Below are 24647 nucleotides of genomic sequence, written 5' to 3'. Positions count from 1 at the left end.
GCATTGAAAGCATAGGAAAAGAGGCAGGACGTCCACAATGATGCACTTGGCCAAAAAGGGCGTATGCGTTTTTTCCTGAATATATTCAGGAAAAAACGCATACGCCCTTTTTGGCCAACCAAGCAAGCTTGCAAAGGAAATCTGCACTACAATGAAGTCTCACTTCTCCCCGGTCAAAAGGGCCATCTGAAAAAAGTGTAAAATCCAGAAAGGCAGGACAGGCCATGGAGAACTGGGAGCCTTGTTATGCTGAAGGGCGGGATGTAAATTGCCAAAAACCACTCGGGAGAAGTGTATGGTGTTTCCTGAAACATCTAGAAAACAAAGCAACAGAACCTAGGGCACTTCCACTTATAGTCCTATAGCTTAGGGAAATTAAAATCAAAAAGACACAGCCACCCCAAAGTTTGGAACGGCTCTGTTTACAAGAACCTCGTTTACAATACAAGTTCAACATCGCAGAAAGTGAAAAATGGATAAAGAAGTTGTGGTATTTACTTACAAAGCAATATCACTCAGCAATGAAATCTGTGTCATCAGGCCCTTAGCAGCACAATGAGTGGATTCAGGTATGATGATTCTAACTGAAATAAGTCACACAGAAAAAGAAACATCATAAGATATCAGTAATACACGGAATGTAAACTTGGCTACACAGGAACTGAATTACAGAACAGAACAGGGTCTCAAATTTAGAAAACCAACTTATTCTTGCTTAAGGGTAAAGGTGAGTTGGGGTGCTGCATAAAACCAGAGATTGAAATGAGCACAGATAAAGTTCCTTAAGCCAAATACGGAATAGACAAGAGCTACTCCTTGCTCAACGAAATGGACTCAACACCCCATATTAAACGCCTAAGAATGTACCTGACTAGTAAGTATCTTAAAACCTATGGATTGCTATGTCTCCGAAAGAGAATCAAGCATGTGTACAGGGGCATAAACGCAGCAGTGATAGGATTGGAGAGGTTCGGTGAGCAAATGAAGACCCTTTGAAGTCATATTGCATGGTACCCATTCCACGGGTTTCAACTACCCAAGTTTAAGGTATTCTTCCTTCAGCTAAAACATGCATGTGGAACCTAGAGTATGATCAACCATGTGATCGGGAGACGTGTTCAAATATGTCTCAGTTTTCCTCCCCTGGTACTCGGGTGCAACATTCCAGACGCTTTACTAACACTCTCCCCACTTGGAGAGTCAGTCCCTTTAACCTCCTGTTTGGCCCAGTTTGCAATTTCTGCGGAAGATGAACAGGAATAGCGAGAACCAATGGAGACTAGCTGGAGGTGTCTGGACGGGCAAATTTAACTCTCATTTCCCACCAGGAAGAGGAATTAACCAAAGGATCATCGTGCCATGCCAGAATCAGATTAGGGCCTGAAGCCATCCTGCGGTGTTGCGGCCAGGTCACAAGAAAGCGAGTTGAAGAAAGGAGCTCAGGGGCACTGTAATTCACAAACCTGCAGAGTTATAAATGACAGCTATCGTCCAAAAATAGACTGAAGTAAGGCTGCCAAGAGGACTTGAAAGCGGGGCAGAATTGCAGGAAACCGATTTCAGGAGGTAGACTGGAATTGCATTGAAAGCATAGGAAAAGAGGCAGAACGTCCACAATGATGCACTTGGCCAGGAAGGGCGTATGCGTTTTTTCCTGAATATATTCAGGAAAAAACGCATACGCCCTTTTTGGCCAACCAAGCAAGCTTGCAAAGGAAATCTGCACTACAATGAAGTCTCACTTCCCCCCGGTCAAAAGGGCCATCTGAAAAAAGTGTAAAATCCAGAAAGGCAACAGGCCATTGAGAACTGGGAGCCTTGTTATGCTGATGGGCGGGATGTAAATTGCCAACAGACACTTGGGAGAAGTGTATGGTGTTTCCTGAAACATCTAAAAAACAAAGCAACAGAGCCTAGGGCACTTCCACTTATGGTCCTATAGCTTAGGGAAATTAAAATCAAAAAGACACAGCCACCCCAAAGTTTGGGACGCCTCTGTTTACAAGAACCTCGTTTACAGTACAAGTTCAACATCGCAGAAAGTGAAAAATGGATAAAGAAGTTGTGGTATTTACTTACAAAGCAATATCACTCAGCAATGAAATCTGTGTCATCAGGCCCTTAGCAGCACAATGAGTGGATTCAGGTATGATGATTCTAACTGAAGTAAGTCACACAGAAAAAGAAACATCATAAGATATCAGTAATACACGGAATGTAAACTTGGCTACACAGGAACTGAATTACAGAACAGAACAGGGTCTCAAATTTAGAAAACCAACTTATGCTTGCTTAAGGGTAAAGGTGAGTTGGGGTGCTGCATAAAACCAGAGATTGAAATGAGCACAGATAAAGTTCCTTAAGTCAAATATGGAATAGACAAGAGCTACTCCTTGCTCAACGAAATGGACTCAACACCACATATTAAACGCCTAAGAATGTACCTGACTAGTAAGTATCTTAAAACCTATGGATTGCTATGTCTCCGAAAGAGAATCAAGCATGTGTACAGGGGCATAAACGCAGCAGTGATAGGATTGGAGAGGTTCGGTGAGCAAATGAAGACCCTTTGAAGTCATATTGCATGGTACCCATTACACGGGTCTCAACTCTCCAGGTTTAAGGTATTCTTCCTTCAGCTAAAACATGCATGTGGAACCCAAGTATGATCAACCATGTGAACGGGAGACGTGTTCAAATATGTCTCAGTTTTCCTCCCCTGGTACTCGGGTGCAACATTCCAGACGCTTTACTAACACTCTCCCCACTTGGAGAGTCAGCGCCTTTAACCTCCTGTTTGGCCCAGTTTGCAATTTCTGCGGAAGATGAACAGGAATAGCGAGAACCAATGAGAGACTAGCTGGAGGTGTCTGGACGGGCAAATTTAACTCTCATTTCCCACCAGGAAGAGGAAATAACCAAAGGCTCAGCGTGCCGTGCCGGAACCAGATTAGGGCCTGAAGCCATCCTGCGGTGTTGCGGCCAGGTCACAAGAAAGCGAGTTGAAGAAAGGAGCTCAGGGGCACTGTAATTCACAAACCTGCAGACTTATAAATGACAGCTATCGTCCAAAAATAGACTGAAGTAAGGCTGCCAAGACGACTTGAAAGCGGGGCAGAATTGCAGGAAACCGATTTCAGGAGGTAGACTGGAATTGCATTGAAAGCATAGGAAAAGAGGCAGAACGTCCACAATGATGCACTTGGCCAAAAAGGGCGTATGCGTTTTTTCCTGAATATATTCAGGAAAAAACGCATATGCCCTTTTTGGCCAACCAAGCAAGCTTGCAAAGGAAATCTGCACTACAATGAAGTCTCACTTCCCCCCGGTCAAAAGGGCCATCTGAAAAAAGTGTAAAATCCAGAAAGGCAGGACAGGCCATGGAGAACAGGGAGCCTTGTTATGCTGATGGGCGGGATGTAAATTGCCAACAACCACTCGGGAGAAGTGTATGGTGTTTCCTGAAACATCTAAAAAACAAAGCAACAGAACCTAGGGCACTTCCACTTATGGTCCTATAGCTTAGGGAAATTAAAATCAAAAAGACACAGCCACCCCAAAGTTTGGGACGCCTCTGTTTACAAGAACCTCGTTTACAGTACAAGTTCAACATCGCAGAAAGTGAAAAATGGATAAAGAAGTTGTGGTATTTACTTACAAAGCAATATCACTCAGCAATGAAATCTGTGTCATCAGGCCCTTAGCAGCACAATGAGTGGATTCAGGTATGATGATTCTAACTGAAATAAGTCACACAGAAAAAGAAACATCATAAGATATCAGTAATACACGGAATGTAAACTTGGCTACACAGGAACTGAATTACAGAACAGAACAGGGTCTCAAATTTAGAAAACCAACTTATGCTTGCTTAAGGGTAAAGGTGAGTTGGGGTGCTGCATAAAACCAGAGATTGAAATGAGCACAGATAAAGTTCCTTAAGCCAAATATGGAATAGACAAGAGCTACTCCTTGCTCAACGAAATGGACTCAACACCGCATATTAAACGCCTAAGAATGTACCTGACTAGTAAGTATCGTAAAACCTATGGATTGCTATGTCTCCAAAAGAGAATCAAGCATGTGTACAGGGGCATAAACGCAGCAGTGATAGGATTGGAGAGGTTCGGTGAGCAAATGAAGACCCTTTGAAGTCATATTGCATGGTATCCATTCCACGGGTTTCAACTACCCAGGTTTAAGGTATTCTTCCTTCAGCTAAAACATGCATGTGGAACCCAAGTATGATCAACCATGTGATCGGGAGACGTGTTCAAATATGTCTCAGTTTTCCTCCCCTGGTACTCGGGTGCAACATTCCAGACGCTTTACTAACACTCTCCCCACTTGGAGAGTCAGTGCCTTTAACCTCCTGTTTGGCCCAGTTTGCAATTTCTGCGGAAGATGAACAGGAATAGCGAGAACCAATGAGAGGCTAGCTGGAGGTGTCTGGACGGGCAAATTTAACTCTCATTTCCGACCAGGAAGAGGAATTAACCAAAGGCTCAGCATGCCGGGCCGGAACCAGATTAGGGCCTGAAGCCATCCTGCGGTGTTGCGGCCAGGTCACAAGAAAGCGAGTTGAAGAAAGGAGCTCAGGAGCACTGTAATTCACAAACCTGCAGAGTTATAAATGACAGCTATCGTCCAAAAATAGACTGAAGTAAGCCTGCCAAGAGGACTTGAAAGCGGGGCAGAATTGCAGGAAACCGATTTCAGGAGGTAGACTGGAATTGCATTGAAAGCATAGGAAAAGAGGCAGAACGTCCACAATGATGCACTTCGCCAGGAAGGGCGTATGCGTTTTTTCCTGAATATATTCAGGAAAAAACGCATACGCCCTTTTTGGCCAACCAAGCAAGCTTGCAAAGGAAATCTGCACTACAATGAAGTCTCACTTCCCCCCGGTCAAAAGGGCCATCTGAAAAAAGTGTAAAATCCAGAAAGGCAACAGGCAATTGAGAACTGGGAGCCTTGTTATGCTGATGGGCGGGATGTAAATTGCCAACAGACACTTGGGAGAAGTGTATGGTGTTTCCTGAAACATCTAAAAAACAAAGCAACAGAGCCTAGGGCACTTCCACTTATGGTCCTATAACTTAGGGAAATTAAAATCAAAAAGACACAGCCACCCCAAAGTTTGGGACGCCTCTGTTTACAAGAACCTCGTTTACAGTACAAGTTCAACATCGCAGAAAGTGAAAAATGGATAAAGAAGTTGTGGTATTTACTTACAAAGCAATATCACTCAGCAATGAAATCTATGTCATCAGGCCCTTAGCATCACAATGAGTGGATTCAGGTACGATGATTCTAACTGAAATAAGTCACACAGAAAAAGAAACATCATAAGATATCAGTAATACACGGAATGTAAACTTGGCTACACAGGAACTGAATTACAGAACAGAACAGGGTCTCAAATTTAGAAAACCAACTTATGCTTGCTTAAGGGTAAAGGTGAGTTGGGGTGCTGCATAAAACCAGAGATTGAAATGAGCACAGATAAAGTTCCTTAAGTCAAATATGGAATAGACAAGAGCTACTCCTTGCTCAACGAAATGGACTCAACACCGCATATTAAACGCCTAAGAATGTACCTGACTAGTAAGTATCGTAAAACCTATGGATTGCTATGTCTCCGAAAGAGAATCAAGCATGTGTACAGGGGCATAAACGCAGCAGTGATAGGATTGGAGAGGTGCGGTGAGCAAATGAAGACCCTTTGAAGTCATATTGCATGGTACCCATTCCACGGGTCTCAACTCTCCAGGTTTAAGGTATTCTTCCTTCAGCTAAAACATGCATGTGGAACCCAAGTATGATCAACCATGTGAACGGCTGACGTGTTCAAATATGTGTCAGTTTTCCTCCCCTGGTACTCGGGTGCAACATTCCAGACGCTTTACTAACAATCTCCCCACTTGGAGAGTCAGCGCCTTTAACTTCCTGTTTGGCCCAGTTTGCAATTTCTGCGGAAGATGAACAGGAATAGCGAGAACCAATGAGAGGCTAGCTGGAGGTGTCTGGACGGGCAAATTTAACTCTCAATTCCCACCAGGAAGAGGAAATAACCAAAGGCTCAGCGTGCCGTGCCGGAACCAGATTAGGGCCTGAAGCCATCCTGCGGTGTTGCGGCCAGGTCACAAGAAAGCGAGTTGAAGAAAGGAGCTCAGGGGCACTGTAATTCACAAACCTGCAGAGTTATAAATGACAGCTATCGTCCAAAAATAGACTGAAGTAAGGCTGCCAAGAGGACTTGAAAACGGGGCAGAATTGCAGGAAACCGATTTCAGGAGGTAGACTGGAATTGCATTGAAAGCATAGGAAAAGAGGCAGAACGTCCACAATGATGCACTTGGCCAAAAAGGGCGTATGCGTTTTTTCCTGAATATATTCAGGAAAAAACGCATACGCCCTTTTTGGCCAACCAAGCAAGCTTGCAAAGGAAATCTGCACTACAATGAAGTCTCACTTCCCCCCGGTCAAAAGGGCCATCTGAAAAAAGTGTAAAATCCAGAAAGGCAACAGGCAATTGAGAACTGGGAGCCTTGTTATGCTGATGGGCAGGATGTAAATTGCCAACAGACACTTGGGAGAAGTGTATGGTGTTTCCTGAAACATCTAAAAAACAAAGCAACAGAGCCTAGGGCACCTCCACTTATGGTCCTATAGCTTAGGGAAATTAAAATCAAAAAGACACAGCCACCCCAAAGTTTGGAATGGCTCTGTTTACAAGAACCTCGTTTACAGTACAAGTTCAACATCGCAGAAAGTGAAAAATGGATAAAGAAGTTGTGGTATTCACTTACAAAGCAATATCACTCAGCAATGAAATCTATGTCATCAGGCCCTTAGCAGCACAATGAGTGGATTCAGGTATGATGATTCTAACTGAAATAAGTCACACAGAAAAAGAAACATCATAAGATATCAGTAATACACGGAATGGAAACTTGGCTACACAGGAACTGAATTACAGAACAGAACAGGGTCTCAAATTTAGAAAAACAACTTATGCTTGCTTAAGGGTAAAGGTGAGTTGGGGTGCTGCATAAAACCAGAGATTGAAATGAGCACAGATAAAGTTCCTTAAGCCAAATATGGAATAGACAAGAGCTACTCCTTGCTCAACGAAATGGACTCAACACCGCATATTAAACGCCTAAGAATGTACCTGACTAGTAAGTATCTTAAAACCTATGGATTGCTATGTCTCCGAAAGAGAATCAAGCATGTGTACAGGGGCATAAACGCAGCAGTGATAGGATTGGAGAGGTTCGGTGAGCAAATGAAGACCCTTTGAAGTCATATTGCATGGTACCCATTCCACGGGTTTCAACTACCCAGGTTTAAGGTATTCTTCCTTCAGCTAAAACATGCATATGGAACCTAGAGTATGATCAACCATTTGATCGGGAGACGTGTTCAAATATGTCTCAGTTTTCCTCCCCTGGTACTCGGGTGCAACATTCTAGACGCTTTACTAACACTCTCCCCACTTGGAGAGTCAGTCCCTTTAACCTCCTGTTTGGCCCAGTTTGCAATTTCTGCGGAAGATGAACAGGAATAGCGAGAACCAATGAGAGGCTAGCTGGAGGTGTCTGGACGGGCAAATTTAACTCTCATTTCCCACCAGGAAGAGGAATTAACCAAAGGCTCAGCGTGCCGGGCCGGAACCAGATTAGGGCCTGAAGCCATCCTGCGGTGTTGCGGCCAGGTCACAAGAAAGCGAGTTGAAGTAAGGAGCTCAGGGGCACTGTAATTCACAAACCTGCAGAGTTATAAATGACAGCTATCGTCCAAAAATAGACTGAAGTAAGGCTGCCAAGAGGACTTGAAAGCGGGGCAGAATTGCAGGAAACCGATTTCAGGAGGTAGACTGGAATTGCATTGAAAGCATAGGAAAAGAGGCAGAACGTCCACAATGATGCACTTGGCCAAAAAGGGCGTATGCGTTTTTACCTGAATATATTCAGGAAAAAACGCATACGCCCTTTTTGGCCAACCAAGCAAGCTTGCAAAGGAAATCTGCACTACAATGAAGTCTCACTTCCACCCGGTCAAAAGGGCCATCTGAAAAAAGTGTAAAATCCAGATAGGCAGGACAGGCCATGGAGAACTGGGAACCTTGTTATGCTGATGGGCGGGATGTAAATTGCCAACAGACACTCGGGAGAAGTGTATGGTGTTTCCTGAAACATCTAAAAAACAAAGCAACAGAGCCTAGGGCACTGCCACTTATGGTCCTATAGCTTAGGGAAATTAAAATCAAAAAGACACAGCCACCCCAAAGTTTGGGACGCCTCTGTTTACAAGAACCTCGTTTACAGTACAAGTTCAACATCGCAGAAAGTGAAAAATGGATAAAGAAGTTGTGGTATTTACTTACAAAGCAATATCACTCAGCAATGAAATCTATGTCATCAGGCCCTTAGCATCACAATGAGTGGATTCAGGTATGTTGATTCTAACTGAAATAAGTCACACAGAAAAAGAAACATCATAAGATATCAGTAATACACGGAATGTAAACTTGGCTACACAGGAACTGAATTACAGAACAGAACAGGGTCTCAAATTTAGAAAACCAACTTATGCTTGCTTAAGGGTAAAGGTGAGTTGGGGTGCTGCATAAAACCAGAGATTGAAATGAGCACAGATAAAGTTCCTTAAGTCAAATATGGAATAGACAAGAGCTACTCCTTGCTCAACGAAATGGACTCAACACCGCATATTAAACGCCTAAGAATGTACCTGACTAGTAAGTATCTTAAAACCTATGTATTGCTATGTCTCCGAAAGAGAATCAAGCATGTGTACAGGGGCATAAACGCAGCAGTGATAGGATTGGAGAGGTTCGGTGAGCAAATGAACACCCGTTGAAGTCATATTGCATGGTACCCATTACACGGGTCTTAACTCTCCAGGTTTAAGGTATTCTTCCTTCAGCTAAAACATGCATGTGGAACCCAAGTATGATCAACCATGTGAACGGGAGACGTGTTCAAATATGTCTCAGTTTTCCTCCCCTGGTACTCGGGTGCAACATTCCAGATGCTTTACTAACACTCTCCCCACTTGGAGAGTCAGCGCCTTTAACCTCCTGTTTGGCCCAGTTTGCAATTTCTGCGGAAGATGAACAGGAATAGCGAGAACCAATGAGAGGCTAGCTGGAGGTGTCTGGACGGGCAAATTTAACTCTCATTTCCCACCAGGAAGAGGAAATAACCAAAGGCTCAGCGTGCCATGCCGGAACCAGATTAGGGCCTGAAGCCATCCTGCGGTGTTGCGGCCAGGTCACAAGAAAGCGAGTTGAAGAAAGGAGCTCAGGGGCACTGTAATTCACAAACCTGCAGAGTTATAAATGACAGCTATCGTCCAAAAATAGACTGAAGTAAGGCTGCCAAGAGGACTTGAAAGCGGGGCAGAATTGCAGGAAACCGATTTCAGGAGGTAGACTGGAATTGCATTGAAAGCATAGGAAAAGAGGCAGAACGTCCACAATGATGCACTTGGCCAAAAAGGGCGTATGCGTTTTTTCCTGAATATATTCAGGAAAAAACGCATACGCCCTTTTTGGCCAACCAAGCAAGCTTGCAAAGGAAATCTGCACTACAATGAAGTCTCACTTCCCCCCGGTCAAAAGGGCCATCTGAAAAAAGTGTAAAATCCAGAAAGGCAGGACAGGCCATGGAGAACTGGGAGCCTTGTTATGCTGATGGGCGGGATGTAAATTGCCAACAACCACTCGGGAGAAGTGTATGGTGTTTCCTGAAACATCTAAAAAACAAAGCAACAGAACCTAGGGCACTTCCACTTATGGTCCTATAGCTTAGGGAAATTAAAATCAAAAAGACACAGCCACCCCAAAGTTTGGAACGGCTCTGTTTACAAGAACCTCGTTTACAGTACAAGTTCAACATCGCAGAAAGTGAAAAATGGATAAAGAAGTTGTGGTATTTACTTACAAAGCAATATCACTCAGCAATGAAATCTATGTCATCAGGCCCTTAGCATCACAGTGAGTGGATTCAGGTATGATGATTCTAACTGAAATAAGTCACACAGAAAAAGAAACATCATAAGATATCAGTAATACACGGAATGTAAACTTGGCTACACAGGAACTGAATTACAGAACAGAACAGGGTCTCAAATTTAGAAAACCAACTTATGCTTGCTTAAGGGGAAAGGTGAGTTGGGGTGCTGCATAAAACCAGAGATTGAAATGAGCACAGATAAAGTTCCTTAAGCCAAATATGGAATAGACAAGAGCTACTCCTTGCTCAACGAAATGGACTCAACACCCCATATTAAACGCCTAAGAATGTACCTGACTAGTAAGTATCTTAAAACCTATGGATTGCTATGTCTCCAAAAGAGAATCAAACGTGTGTACAGGGGCATAAACGCAGCAGTGATAGGATTGGAGAGGTTCGGTGAGCAAATGAAGACCCTTTGAAGTCATATTGCATGGTACCCATTCCACGGGTCTCAACTCTCCAGGTTTAAGGTATTCTTCCTTCAGCTAAAACATGCATGTGGAACCCAGAGTATGATCAACCATGTGAACGGGAGACGTGTTCAAATATGTCTCAGTTTTCCTCCCCTGGTACTCGGGTGCAACATTCCAGACGCTTTACTAACACTTTTCCGACTTGGAGAGTCAGTCCCTTTAACCTCCTGTTTAGCACAGTTTGCAATTTCTGCGGAAGATGAACAGGAATAGCGAGAACCAATGAGAGAGTAGCTGGAGGTGTCTGGACGGGCATATTTAACTCTCATTTCCCACCAGGAAGAGGAATTAACCAAAGGCTCAGCAATCCGTGCCGGAACCAGATTAGGGCCTGAAGCCATCCTGCGGTGTTGCGGCCAGGTCACAAGAAAGCGAGTTGAAGAAAGGAGCTCAGGGGCACTGTAATTCACAAACCTGCAGAGTTATAAATGACAGCTATCGTCCAAAAATAGACTGAAGTAAGGCTGCCAAGAGGACTTGAAAGCGGGGCAGAATTGCAGGAAACCGATTTCAGGAGGTAGACTGGAATTGCATTGCAAGCATAGGAAAAGAGGCAGAACGTCCACAATGATGCACTTGGCCAAAAAGGGCGTATGCGTTTTTTCCTGAATATATTCAGGAAAAAACGCATACGCCCTTTTTGGCCAACCAAGCAAGCTTGCAAAGGAAATCTGCACTACAATGAAGTCTCACTTCCCCCCGGTCAAAAGGGCCATCTGAAAAAAGTGTAAAATCCAGAAAGGCAGGACAGGCCATGGAGAACTGGGAGCCTTGTTATGCTGATGGGCGGGATGTAAATTGCCAACAACCACTCGGGAGAAGTGTATGGTGTTTCCTGAAACATCTAAAAAACAAAGCAACAGAGCCTAGGGCACTTCCACTTATGGTCCTATAGCTTAGGGAAATTAAAATCAAAAAGACACAGCCACCCCAATGTTTGGGACGCCTCCGTTTACAAGAACCTCGTTTACCATACAAGTTCAATATCACAGAGAGTGAAAATTGGATAAAGAACATGTGGTACTTACGTACAATGCAGTATCACTCAGCAATGAAATCTATGTCATCAGGCCCATAGCAGCATAATGAGTGGATTCAGGTACGATGATTCTAACTGAAATAAGTCACACAGAAAAAGAAACATCATAAGATATCAGTAATACACGGAATGTAAACTTGGCTACACAGGAACTGAATTACAGAACAGAACAGGGTCTCAAATTTAGAAAACCAACTTATGCTTGCTTAAGGGGAAAGGTGAGTTGGGGTGCTGCATAAAACCAGAGATTGAAATGAGCACAGATAAAGTTCCTTAAGCCAAATATGGAATAGACAAGAGCTACTCCTTGCTCAACGAAATGGACTCAACACCCCATATTAAACGCCTAAAAATGTACCTGACTAGTAAGTATCTTAAAACCTATGGATTGCTATGTCTCCAAAAGAGAATCAAGCGTGTGTACAGGGGCATAAACGCAGCAGTGATAGGATTGGAGAGGTTCGGTGAGCAAATGAAGACCCTTTGAAGTCATATTGCATGGTACCCATTCCACGGGTCTCAACTCTCCAGGTTTAAGGTATTCTTCCTTCAGCTAAAACATGCATGTGGAACCCAAGTATGATCAACCATGTGAACGGGAGACGTGTTCAAATATGTCTCAGTTTTCCTCCCCTGGTACTCGGGTGCAACATGCCAGACGCTTTACTAACACTCTTCCGACTTGGAGAGTCAGTCCCTTTAACCTCCTGTTTAGCACAGTTTGCAATTTCTGCGAAAGATGAACAGGAATAGCGAGAACCAATGAGAGAGTAGCTGGAGGTGTCTGGACGGGCAAATTTAACTCTCATTTCCCACCAGGAAGAGGAAATAACCAAAGGCTCAGCGTGCCGGGCCGGAACCAGATTAGGGCCTGAAGCCATCCTGCGGTGTTGCGGCCAGGTCACAAGAAAGCGAGTTGAAGAAAGGAGCTCAGGGGCACTGTAATTCACAAACCTGCAGAGTTATAAATGACAGCTATCGTCCAAAAATAGACTGAAGTAAGGCTGCCAAGAGGACTTGAAAGCGGGGCAGAATTGCAGGAAACCGATTTCAGGAGGTAGACTGGAATTGCATTGCAAGCATAGGAAAAGAGGCAGAACGTCCACAATGATGCACTTGGCCAAAAAGGGCGTATGCGTTTTTTCCTGAATATATTCAGGAAAAAACGCATACGCCCTTTTTGGCCAACCAAGCAAGCTTGCAAAGGAAATCTGCACTACAATGAAGTCTCACTTCCCCCCGGTCAAAAGGGCCATCTGAAAAAAGTGTAAAATCCAGAAAGGCAGGACAGGCCATGGAGAACTGGGAGCCTTGTTATGCTGATGGGCGGGATGTAAATTGCCAACAACCACTCGGGAGAAGTGTATGGTGTTTCCTGAAACATCTAAAAAACAAAGCAACAGAACCTAGGGCACTTCCACTTATGGTCCTATAGCTTAGGGAAATTAAAATCAAAAAGACACAGCCACCCCAAAGTTTGGAACGGCTCTGTTTACAAGAACCTCGTTTACAGTACAAGTTCAACATCGCAGAAAGTGAAAAATGGATAAAGAAGTTGTGGTATTTACTTACAAAGCAATATCACTCAGCAATGAAATCTGTGTCATCAGGCCCTTAGCAGCACAATGAGTGGATTCAGGTATGATGATTCTAACTGTAATAAGTCACGCAGAAAAAGAAACATCATAAGATATCAGTAATACACGGAATGGAAACTTGGCTACACAGGAACTGAATTACAGAACTGAACAGGGTCTCAAATTTAGAAAACCAACTTATGCTTGCTTAAGTGGAAAGGTGAGTTGGGGTGCTGCATAAAACCAGAGATTGAAATGAGCACAGATAAAGTTCCTTAAGCCAAATATGGAATAGACAAGAGCTACTCCTTGCTCAACGAAATGGACTCAACACCGCATATTAAACGCCTAAGAATGTACCTGACTAGTAAGTATCGTAAAACCTATGGATTGCTATGTCTCCGAAAGTGAATCAAGCGTGTGTACAGGGGTATAAACGCAGCAGTGATAGGATTGGAGATGTTCGGTGAGCAAATGAAGACCCTTTGAAGTCATATTGCATGGTACCCATTCCACGGGTTTCAAATACCCAGGTTTAAGGTATTCTTCCTTCAGCTAAAACATGCATGTGGAACCTAGAGTATGATCAACCATGTGATCGGGAGACGTGTTCAAATATGTCTCAGTTTTCCTCCCCTGGTACTCGGGTGCAACATTCCAGACGCTTTACTAACACTCTCCCCACTTGGAGAGTCAGTCCCTTTAACCTCCTGTTTGGCCCAGTTTGCAATTTCTGCGGAAGATGAACAGGAATAGCGAGAACCAATGAGAGGCTAGCTGGAGGTGTCTGGACGGGCAAATTTAACTCTCATTACCCACCAGGAAGAGGAAATAACCAAAGGCTCATCGTGCCGTGCCGAAACCAGATTAGAGCCTGAGGCCATCCTGCGGTGTTGCGGCCATCTCAAAAGAAAGCGAGTTGAAGAAAGGAGCTCAGGGGCACTGTAATGCACAAACCTGCAGAGTTATAAATGACAGCTATCGTCCAAAAATAGACTGAAGTAAGGCTGCCAAGAGGACTTGAAAGCAGGGCAGAATTGCAGGAAACCGATTTCAGGAGGTAGACTGGAATTGCATTGAAAGCATAGGAAAAGAGGCAGAACGTCCACAATGATGCACTTGGCCAAAAAGGGCGTATGCGTTTTTTCCTGAATATATTCAGGAAAAAACGCATACGCCCTTTTTGGCCAACCAAGCAAGCTTGCAAAGGAAATCTGCACTACAATGAAGTCTCAAACCCCCAGTCAAAAGGGCCATCTGAAAAAAGTGTAAAATCCAGAAAGGCAGGACAGGCCATGGAGAACTGGGAGCCTTGTTATGCTGATGGGCGGGATGTAAATTGCCAACAGACACTCGGGAGAAGTGTATGGTGTTTCCTGAAACATCTAAAAAACAAAGCAACTGAGCCTAGGGCACTGCCACTTATGGTCCTATAGCTTAGGGAAATGAAAATCAAAAAGACACAGCCACCCCAAAGTTTGGGACACCTCCATTTACAAGAACCTCGTTTACCATACAAGTTCAATATCACAGAAAGTGAAAAATGAATAAAGAACTTGTGGTACTTACGTACAATGCAGTATCACTCAGCAATGAAATCTATGTCATCAGGCCCGTAGCAGCATAATGAGTGGATTCAGGTACGATGATTCTAACTGAAATAAGTCACACAGAAAAAGAAACATCATAAGATATCACTAATACACGGAATGTAAACTTGGCTACACAGGAACTGCATTCCAAAACAGAACAGGGTCTCAAATTTAGAAAACCAACTTATGCTTGCTTAAGGGGAAAGGTGAGTTGGGGTGCTGCATAAAACCAGAGATTGAAATGAGCACAGATAAAGTTCCTTAAGCCAAATATGGAATAGACAAGAGCTACTCCTTGCTCAACGAAATGGACTCAACACCCCATATTAAACGCCTAAGAATGTACCTGACTAGTAAGTATCTTAAAACCTATGGATTGCTATGTCTCCAAAAGAGAATCAAGCGTGTGTACAGGGGCATAAACGCAGCAGTGATAGGATTGGAGAGGTTCGGTGAGCAAATGAAGACCCTTTGAAGTCATATTGCATGGTACCCATTCCACGGGTCTCAACTCTCCAGGTTTAAGGTATTCTTCCTTCAGCTAAAACATGCATGTGGAACCCAGAGTATGATCAACCATGTGAACGGGAGACGTGTTCAAATATGTCATAGTTTTCCTCCCCTGGTACTCGGGTGCAACATTCCAGACGCTTTACTAACACTCTTCCGACTTGGAGAGTCAGTCCCTTTAACCTCCTGTTTGGCCCAGTTTGCAATTTCTGCGGAAGATGAACAGGAATAGCGAGAACCAATGAGAGACTAGCTGGAGGTGTCTGGACGGGCAAATTTAACTCTCATTTCCCACCAGGAAGAGGAATTAACCAAAGGTCAGTGTGCCGTGCCGGAACCAGATTAGGGCCTGAAGCCATCCTGCGGTGTTGCGGCCAGGTCACAAGAAAGCGAGTTGAAGAAAGGAGCTCAGGGGCACTGTAATTCACAAACCTGCAGAGTTATAAATGACAGCTATCGTCCAAAAATAGACTGAAGTAAGGCTGCCAAGAGGACTTGAAAGCGGGGCAGAATTGCAGGAAACCGATTTCAGGAGGTAGACTGGAATTGCATTGCAAGCATAGGAAAAGAGGCAGAACGTCCACAATGATGCACTTGGCCAAAAAGGGCGTATGCGTTTTTTCCTGAATATATTCAGGAAAAAACGCATACGCCCTTTTTGGCCAACCAAGCAAGCTTGCAAAGGAAATCTGCACTACAATGAAGTCTCACTTCCCCCCGGTCAAAAGGGCCATCTGAAAAAAGTGTAAAATCCAGAAAGGCAGGACAGGCCATGGAGAACTGGGAGCCTTGTTATGCTGATGGGCGGGATGTAAATTGCCAACAACCACTCGGGAGAAGTGTATGGTGTTTCCTGAAACATCTAAAAAACAAAGCAACAGAGCCTAGGGCACTTCCACTTATGGTCCTATAGCTTAGGGAAATTAAAATCAAAAAGACACAGCCACCCCAAAGTTTGGGACGCCTCCATTTACAAGAACCTCGTTTACCATACAAGTTCAATATCACAGAAAGTGAAAAATGGATAAAGAACTTGTGGTACTTACGTACAATGCAGTATCACTCAGCAATGAAATCTATGTCATCAGGCCCGTAGCAGCATAATGAGTGGATTCAGGTACGATGATTCTAACTAAAATAAGTCACACAGAAAAAGAAACATCATAAGTTATCAGTAATACACGGAATGTAAACTTGGCTACACAGGAACTGCATTCCAAAACAGAACAGGGTCTCAAATTTAGAAAACCAACTTATGCTTGCTTAAGGGGAAAGGTGAGTTGGGGTGCTGCATAAAACCAGAGATTGAAATGAGCACAGATAAAGTTCCTTAAGCCAAATATGGAATAGACAAGAGCTACTCCTTGCTCAACGAAATGGACTCAACACCCCATATTAAACGCCTAAGAATGTACCTGACTAGTAAGTATCTTAAAACCTATGGATTGCTATGTCTCCAAAAGACAATCAAGCGTGTGTACAGGGGCATAAACGCAGCAGTGATAGGATTGGAGAGGTTCGGTGAGCAAATGAAGACCGTTTGAAGTCATATTGCATGGTACCCATTACACGGGTCTCAACTCTCCAGGTTTAAGGTATTCTTCCTTCAGCTAAAACATGCATGTGGAACCCAGAGTATGATCAACCATGTGAACGGGAGACGTGTTCAAATATGTCTCAGTTTTCCTCCCCTGATCCTCGGGTGCAAAATTCCAGACGCTTTACTAACACTCTTCCGACTTGGAGAGTCAGTCCCTTTAACCTCCTGTTTGGCCCAGTTTGCAATTTCTGCGGAAGATGAACAAGAATAGCGAGAACCAATGAGAGACTAGCTGGAGGTGTCTGGACGGGCAAATTTAACTCTCAGTTCCCACCAGGAAGAGGAATTAACCAAAGGCTCAGCGTGCCGTGCCGGAACCAGATTAGGGCCTGAAGCCATCCTGCGGTTTTGCGGCCAGGTCACAAGAAAGCGAGTTGAAGAAAGGAGCTCAGGGGCACTGTAATTCACAAACCTGCAGAGTTATAAATGACAGCTATCGTCCAAAAATAGACTGAAGTAAGGCTGCCAAGAGGACTTGAAAGCGGGGTAGAATTGCAGGAAACCGATTTCAGGAGGTAGACTGGAATTGCATTGAAAGCATAGGAAAAGAGGCAGAACGTCCACAATGATGCACTTGGCCAAAAAGGGCGTATGCGTTTTTTCCTGAATATATGCAGGAAAAAACGCATACGCCCTTTTTGGCCAACCAAGCAAGCTTGCAAAGGAAATCTGCACTACAATGAAGTCTCACTTCCCCCCGGTCAAAAGGGCCATCTGAAAAAAGTGTAAAATCCAGAAAGGCAGGACAGGCCATGGAGAACTGGGAGCCTTGTTATGCTGATGGGCGGGATGTAAATTGCCAACAGACACTCGGGAGAAGTGTATGGTGTTTCCTGAAACATCTAAAAAACAAAGCAACAGAGCCTAGGGCACTGCCACTTATGGTCCTATAGCTTAGGGAAATTAAAATCAAAAAGACACAGCCACCCCAAACTTTCGAACGGCTCTGTTTACAAGAACCTCGTTTACAGTACAAGTTCAACATCGCAGAAAGTGAAAAATGGATAAAGAAGTTGTGGTATTTACTTACAAAGCAATATCACTCAGCAATGAAATCTGTGTCATCAGGCCCGTAGCAGCACAATGAGTGGATTCAGGTATGATGATTCTAACTGAAATAAGTCACACAGAAAAGAAACATCATAAGATATCAGTAATACACGGAATGTAAACTTGGCTACACAGGAACTGAATTACAGAACAGAACAGGGTCTCAAATTTAGAAAACCAACTTATGCTTGCTTAAGGGGAAAGGTGAGTTGGGGTGCTGCATAAAACCAGAGATTGAAATGAGCACAGATAAAGTTCCTTAAGTCAAATATGGAATAGACAAGAGCTACTCCTTGCTCAACGAAATGGACTCAACACCGCATATTAAACGCCTAAGAATGTACCTGACTAATAAGTATCGGAAAACCTATGGATTGCTATGTCTCCAAAAGAGAATCAAGCATGTGTACAGGGGCATAAACGCAGCAGTGATAGGATTGGAGAGGTTCGGTGAGCAAATGAAGACCCTTTGAAGTCATATTGCATGGTACGCATTACACGGGTCTCAACTCTCCAGGTTTAAGGTATTCTTCCTTCAGCTAAAACATGCATGTGGAACCTAGAGTATGATCAACCATGTGAACGGGAGACGTGTTCAAATATGTCTCAGTTTTCCTCCCCTGGTACTCGGGTGCAACATTCCAGACGCTTTACTAACACTCTCCCGACTTGGAGAGTCAGTCCCTTTAACCTCCTGTTTGGCCCAGTTTGCAATTTCTGCGGAAGATGAACAGGAATAGCGAGAACCAATGAGACACTAGCTGGAGGTGTCTGGACGGGCAAATTTAACTCTCATTTCCCACCAGGAAGAGGAATTAACCAAAGGCTCAGCATGCCGTGCCAGAACCAGATTAAGGCCTGAAGCCATCCTGCGGTGTTGCGGCCAGGTCACAATAAAGCGAGTTGAAGAAAGGAGCTAAGGGGCACTGTATTTCACAAACCTGCAGAGTTATAAATGACAGCTATCGTCCAAAAATAGACTGAAGTAAGGCTGCCAAGAGGACTTGAAAGCGGGGCAGAATTGCAGGAAACCGATTTCAGGAGGTAGACTGGAATTGCATTGAAAGCATAGGAAAAGAGGCAGAACGTCCACAATGATGCACTTGGCCAAAAAGGGCGTATGCGTTTTTTCCTGAATATATTCAGGAAAAAACGCATACGCCCTTTTTGGCCAACCAAGCAAGCTTGCAAAGGAAATCTGCACTACAATGAAGTCTCACTTCCCCCCGGTCAAAAGGGCCATCTGAAAAAAGTGTAAAATCCAGAAAGGCAGGACAGGCCATGGAGAACTGGGAGCCTTGTTATGCTGATGGGCGGGATGTAAATTGCCAACAGACACTCGGGAGAAGTGTATGGTGTTTCCTGAAACATCTAAAAAACAAAGCAACAGAGCCTAGGGCACTGCCACTTATGGTCCTATAGCTTAGGGAAATTAAAATCAAAAAGACACAGCCACCCCAAACTTTCGAACGGCTCTGTTTACAAGAACCTCGTTTACAGTACAAGTTCAACATCGCAGAAAGTGAAAAATGGATAAAGAAGTTGTGGTATTTACTTACAAAGCAATATCACTCAGCAATGAAATCTGTGTCATCAGGCCCGTAGCAGCACAATGAGTGGATTCAGGTATGATGATTCTAACTGAAATAAGTCACACAGAAAAGAAACATCATAAGATATCAGTAATACACGGAATGTAAACTTGGCTACACAGGAACTGAATTACAGAACAGAACAGGGTCTCAAATTTAGAAAACCAACTTATCCTTGCTTAAGGGTAAAGGTGAGTTGGGGTGCTGCATAAAACCAGAGATTGAAATGAGCACAGATAAAGTTCCTTAAGTCAAATATGGAATAGACAAGAGCTACTCCTTGCTCAACGAAATGGACTCAACACCGCATATTAAACGCCTAAGAATGTACCTTACTAGTAAGTATCGGAAAACCTATGGATTGCTATGTCTCCTAAAGAGAATCAAGCATGTGTACAGGGGCATAAACGCAGCAGTAATAGGATTGGAGAGGTTCGGTGAGCAAATGAAGTCCCTTTGAAGTCATATTGCATGGTACGCATTACACGGGTCTCAACTCTCCAGGTTTAAGGTATTCTTCCTTCAGCTAAAACATGCATGTGGAACCTAGAGTATGATCAACCATGTGATCGGGAGACGTGTTCAAATATGTCTCAGTTTTCCTCCCCTGGTACTCGGGTGCAATATTCCAGACGCTTTACTAACACTCTCCCGACTTGGAGACTCAGTCCCTTTAACCTCCTGTTTGGCCCAGTTTGCAATTTCTGCGGAAGATGAACAGGAATAGCGAGAACCAATGAGAGGCTAGCTGGAGGTGTCTGGACGGGCAAATTTAACTCTCATTTCCCACCAGGAAGAGGAAATAACCAAAGGCTCAGCGTGCCGTACCGGAACCAGTTTAGTGCCTGAAGCCATCCTGCGGTGTTGCGGCCAGCTCAAAAGAAAGCGAGTTGAAGAAAGGAGCTCAGGGGCACTGTAATTCACAAACCTGCAGAGTTATAAATGACAGCTATCGTCCAAAAATAGACTGAAGCAAGGCTGCCAAGAGGACTTGAAAGAGGGGCAGAATTGCAGGAAACCGATTTCAGGAGGTAGACTGGAATTGCATTGAAAGCATAGGAAAAGAGGCAGAACGTCCACAATGATGCACTTGGCCAAAAAGGGCGTATGCGTTTTTTCCTGAATATATTCAGGAAAAAACGCATACGCCCTTTTTGGCCAACCAAGCAAGCTTGCAAAGGAAATCTGCACTACAATGAAGTCTCACTTCCCCCCGGTCAAAAGGGCCATCTGAAAAAAGTGTAAAATCCAGAAAGGCAGGACAGGCCATGGAGAACTGGGAGCCTTGTTATGCTGATGGGCGGGATGTAAATTGCCAACAACCAATCGGGAGAAGTGTATGGTGTTTCCTGAAACATCTAAAAAACAAAGCAACAGAACCTAGGGCACTTCCACTTATGGTCCTATAGCTTAGGGAAATTAAAATCAAAAAGACACAGCCACCCCAAACTTTCGAACGGCTCTGTTTACAAGAACCTCGTTTACAGTACAAGTTCAACATCGCAGAAAGTGAAAAATGGATAAAGAAGTTGTGGTATTTACTTACAAAGCAATATCACTCAGCAATGAAATCTGTGTCATCAGGCCCGTAGCAGCACAATGAGTGGATTCAGGTATGATGATTCTAACTGAAGTAAGTCACACAGAAAAAGAAACATCATAAGATATCAGTAATACACGGAATGTAAACTTGGCTACACAGGAACTGAATTACAGAACAGAACAGGGACTCAAATTTAGAAAACCAACTTATGCTTGCTTAAGGGTAAAGGTGAGTTTGGGTGCTGCATAAGACCAGAGATTGAAATGAGCACAGATAAAGTTCCTTAAGTCAAATATGGAATAGACAAGAGCTACTCCTTGCTCAACGAAATGGACTCAACACCGCATATTAAACGCCTAAGAATGTACCTGACTAGTAAGTATCTTAAAACCTATGGATTGCTATGTCTCCGAAAGAGAATCAAGCATGTGTACAGGGGCATAAACGCAGCAGTGATAGGATTGGAGAGGTTCGGTGAGCAAATGAAGACCCTTTGAAGTCATATTGCATGGTACCCATTCCACGGGTTTCAACTACCCAGGTTTAAGGTATTCTTCCTTCAGCTAAAACATGCATGTGGAACCTAGAGTATGATCAACCATGTGATCGGGAGACGTGTTCAAATATGTCAGTTTTCGTACCCTGGTACTCGGGTGCAACATTCCAGACGCTTTACTAACACTCTCCCGACTTGGAGAGTCAGTCCCTTTAACCTCCTGTTTGGCCCAGTTTGCAATTTCTGCGGAAGATGAACAGGAATAGCGAGAACCAATGAGAGGCTAGCTGGAGGTGTCTGGACGGGCAAATTTAACTCTCATTTCCCACCAGGAAGAGGAAATAACCAAAGGCTCAGTGTGCCGTACCGGAACCATATTAGGGCCTGAAGCCATCCTGCGGTGTTGCGGCCAGCTCAAAAGAAAGCGAGTTGAAGAAAGGAGCTCAGGGGCACTATAATTCACAAACCTGCAGAGTTATAAATGACAGCTATCGTCCAAAAATAGACTGAAGTAAGGCTGCCAAGAGGACTTGAAAGCGGGGCAGAATTGCAGGAAACCGATTTCAGGAGGTAGACTGGAATTGCATTGAAAGCATAGGAAAAGAGGCAGAACGTCCACAATGATGCACTTGGCCAAAAAGGGCGTATGCGTTTTTTCCTGAATATATTCAGGAAAAAACGCATACGCCCTTTATGGCCAACCAAGCAAGCTTGGAAAGGAAATCTGCACTACAATGAAGTCTCACTTCCCCCCGGTCAAAAGGGCCATCTGAAAAAAGTGTAAAATCCAGAAAGGCAGGACAGGCCATGCAGAACTGGGAGCCTTGTTATACTGATGGGCGGAATGTAAATTGCCAACAGACACTCGGGAGAAGTGTATGGTGTTTCCTGAAACATCTAAAAAACAAAGCAACAGAACCTAGGGCACTTCCACTTATGGTCCTATAGCTTAGGGAAATTAAAATCAAAAAGACACAGCCACCCCAAAGTTTGGAACGGCTCTGTTTACAAGAACCTCGTTTACAGTACAAGTTCAACATCGCAGAAAGTGAAAAATGGATAAAGAAGTTGTGGTATTTACTTACAAAGCAATATCACTCAGCAATGAAATCTGTGTCATCAGGCCCTTAGCAGCACAATGAGTGGATTCAGGTATGATGATTCTAACTGAAATAAGTCACACAGAAAAAGAAACATCATAAGATATCACTAATACACGGAATGTAAACTTGGCTACACAGGAACTGCATTCCAAAACAGAACAGGGTCTCAAATTTAGAAAACCAACTTATGCTTGCTTAAGGGGAAAGGTGAGTTGGGGTGCTGCATAAAACCAGAGATTGAAATGAGCACAGATAAAGTTCCTTAAGCCAAATATGGAATAGACAAGAGCTACTCCTTGCTCAACGAAATGGACTCAACACCCCATAGTAAACGCCTAAGAATGTACCTGACTAGTAAGTATCTTAAAACCTATGGATTGCTATGTCTCCAAAAGAGAATCAAGCGTGTGTACAGGGGCATAAACGCAGCAGTGATAGGATTGGAGAGGTTCGGTGAGCAAATGAAGACCCTTTGAAGTCATATTGCATGGTACCCATTACACGGGTCTCAACTCTCCAGGTTTAAGGTATTCTTCCTTCAGCTAAAACATGCATGTGGAACCCAAGTATGATCAAACATGTGAACGGGAGACGTGTTCAAATATGTCTCAGTTTTCCTCCCCTGGTACTCGGGTGCAACATTCCAGACGCTTTACTAACACTCTCCCCACTTGGAGAGTCAGCGCCTTTAACCTCCTGTTTGGCCCAGTTTGCAATTTCTGCGGAAGATGAACAGGAATAGCGAGAACCAATGAGAGACTAGCTGGAGGTGTCTGGACGGGCAAATTTAACTCTCATTTCCCACCAGGAAGAGGAAATAACCAAAGGCTCAGCGTGCCGTGCCGGAACCAGATTAGGGCCTGAAGCCATCCTGCGGTGTTGCGGCCAGGTCACAAGAAAGCGAGTTGAAGAAAGGAGCTCAGGGGCACTGTAATTCACAAACCTGCAGACTTATAAATGACAGCTATCGTCCAAAAATAGACTGAAGTAAGGCTGCCAAGAGGACTTGAAAGCGGGGCAGAATTGCAGGAAACCGATTTCAGGAGGTAGACTGGAATTGCATTGAAAGCATAGGAAAGAGGCAGAACGTCCACAATGATGCACTTGGCCAAAAAGGGCGTATGCGTTTTTTCCTGAATATATTCAGGAAAAAACGCATACGCCCTTTTTGGCCAACCAAGCAAGCTTGCAAAGGAAATCTGCACTACAATGAAGTCTCACTTCCCCCCGGCCAAAAGGGCCATCTGAAAAAAGTGTAAAATCCAGAAAGGCAACAGGCCATTGAGAACTGGGAGCCTTGTTATGCTGATGGGCGTTATGTAAATTGCCAACAGACACTTGGGAGAAGTGTATGGTGTTTCCTGAAACATCTAAAAAACAAAGCAACAGAGCCTAGGGCACTTCCACTTATGGTCCTATAGCTTAGGGAAATTAAAATCAAAAAGACACAGCCACCCCAAAGTTTGGAACGGCTCTGTTTACAAGAACCTCGTTTACAGTACAAGTTCAACATCGCAGAAAGTGAAAAATGGATAAAGAAGTTGTGGTATTTACTTACAAAGCAATATCACTCAGCAATGAAATCTGTGTCATCAGGCCCTTAGCAGCACAATGAGTGGATTCAGGTATGATGATTCTAACTGAAATAAGTCACACAGAAAAAGAAACATCATAAGATATCAGTAATACACGGAATGTAAACTTGGCTACACAGGAACTGCATTCCAAAACAGAACAGGGTCTCAAATTTAGAAAACCAACTTATTCTTGCTTAAGGGTAAAGGTGAGTTGGGGTGCTGCATAAAAACAGAGATTGAAATGAGCACAGATAAAGTTCCTTAAGCCAAATATGGAATAGACAAGAGCTACTCCTTGCTCAGCGAAATTGACTCAACACCGCATATTAAACGCCTAAGAATGTACCTGACTAGTAAGTATCTTAAAACCTATGGATTGCTATGTCTCCGAAAGAGAATCAAGCATGTGTACAGGGGCATAAACGCAGCAGTGATAGGATTGGAGAGGT

General features: G+C 43.8%; 1 long non-coding RNA gene across 35 annotated transcripts in view; it reads right to left on the bottom strand.

Annotated features, from left to right (window-relative positions):
• The window catches only part of LOC307181137, a 3028377-nt gene that overhangs the window by 866441 nt on the left and 2137289 nt on the right, over positions 1 to 24647 (bottom strand). For 19 of the 35 annotated variants that reach the window (XR_013825945.1, XR_013825946.1, XR_013825971.1 and 16 more), the window contains 2 exons: positions 8393 to 8470; positions 5233 to 5317 (listed from right to left, as the gene is read on the bottom strand). The exons of 12 other annotated variants lie outside the window; for them this stretch is intronic. This is a non-coding gene — a long non-coding RNA (uncharacterized lncRNA). Of the gene's footprint in view, positions 1 to 5232; positions 5318 to 8388; positions 8471 to 11543; positions 11630 to 24647 lie in introns of those variants that run through there. 4 more of the 35 variants (XR_013825991.1, XR_013825993.1, XR_013825986.1 and 1 more) reach the window with 4 other exon arrangements.

The sequence above is a fragment of the Stenella coeruleoalba genome (assembly GCF_951394435.1).
Source record: "Stenella coeruleoalba genome assembly, contig: scaffold_39, whole genome shotgun sequence".
NCBI classification, from domain to species: Eukaryota; Metazoa; Chordata; class Mammalia; order Artiodactyla; family Delphinidae; genus Stenella; species Stenella coeruleoalba.
Note: the sequence above shows the minus strand (reverse complement) of the source record. Positions and strands in the feature narration are given on the sequence as shown.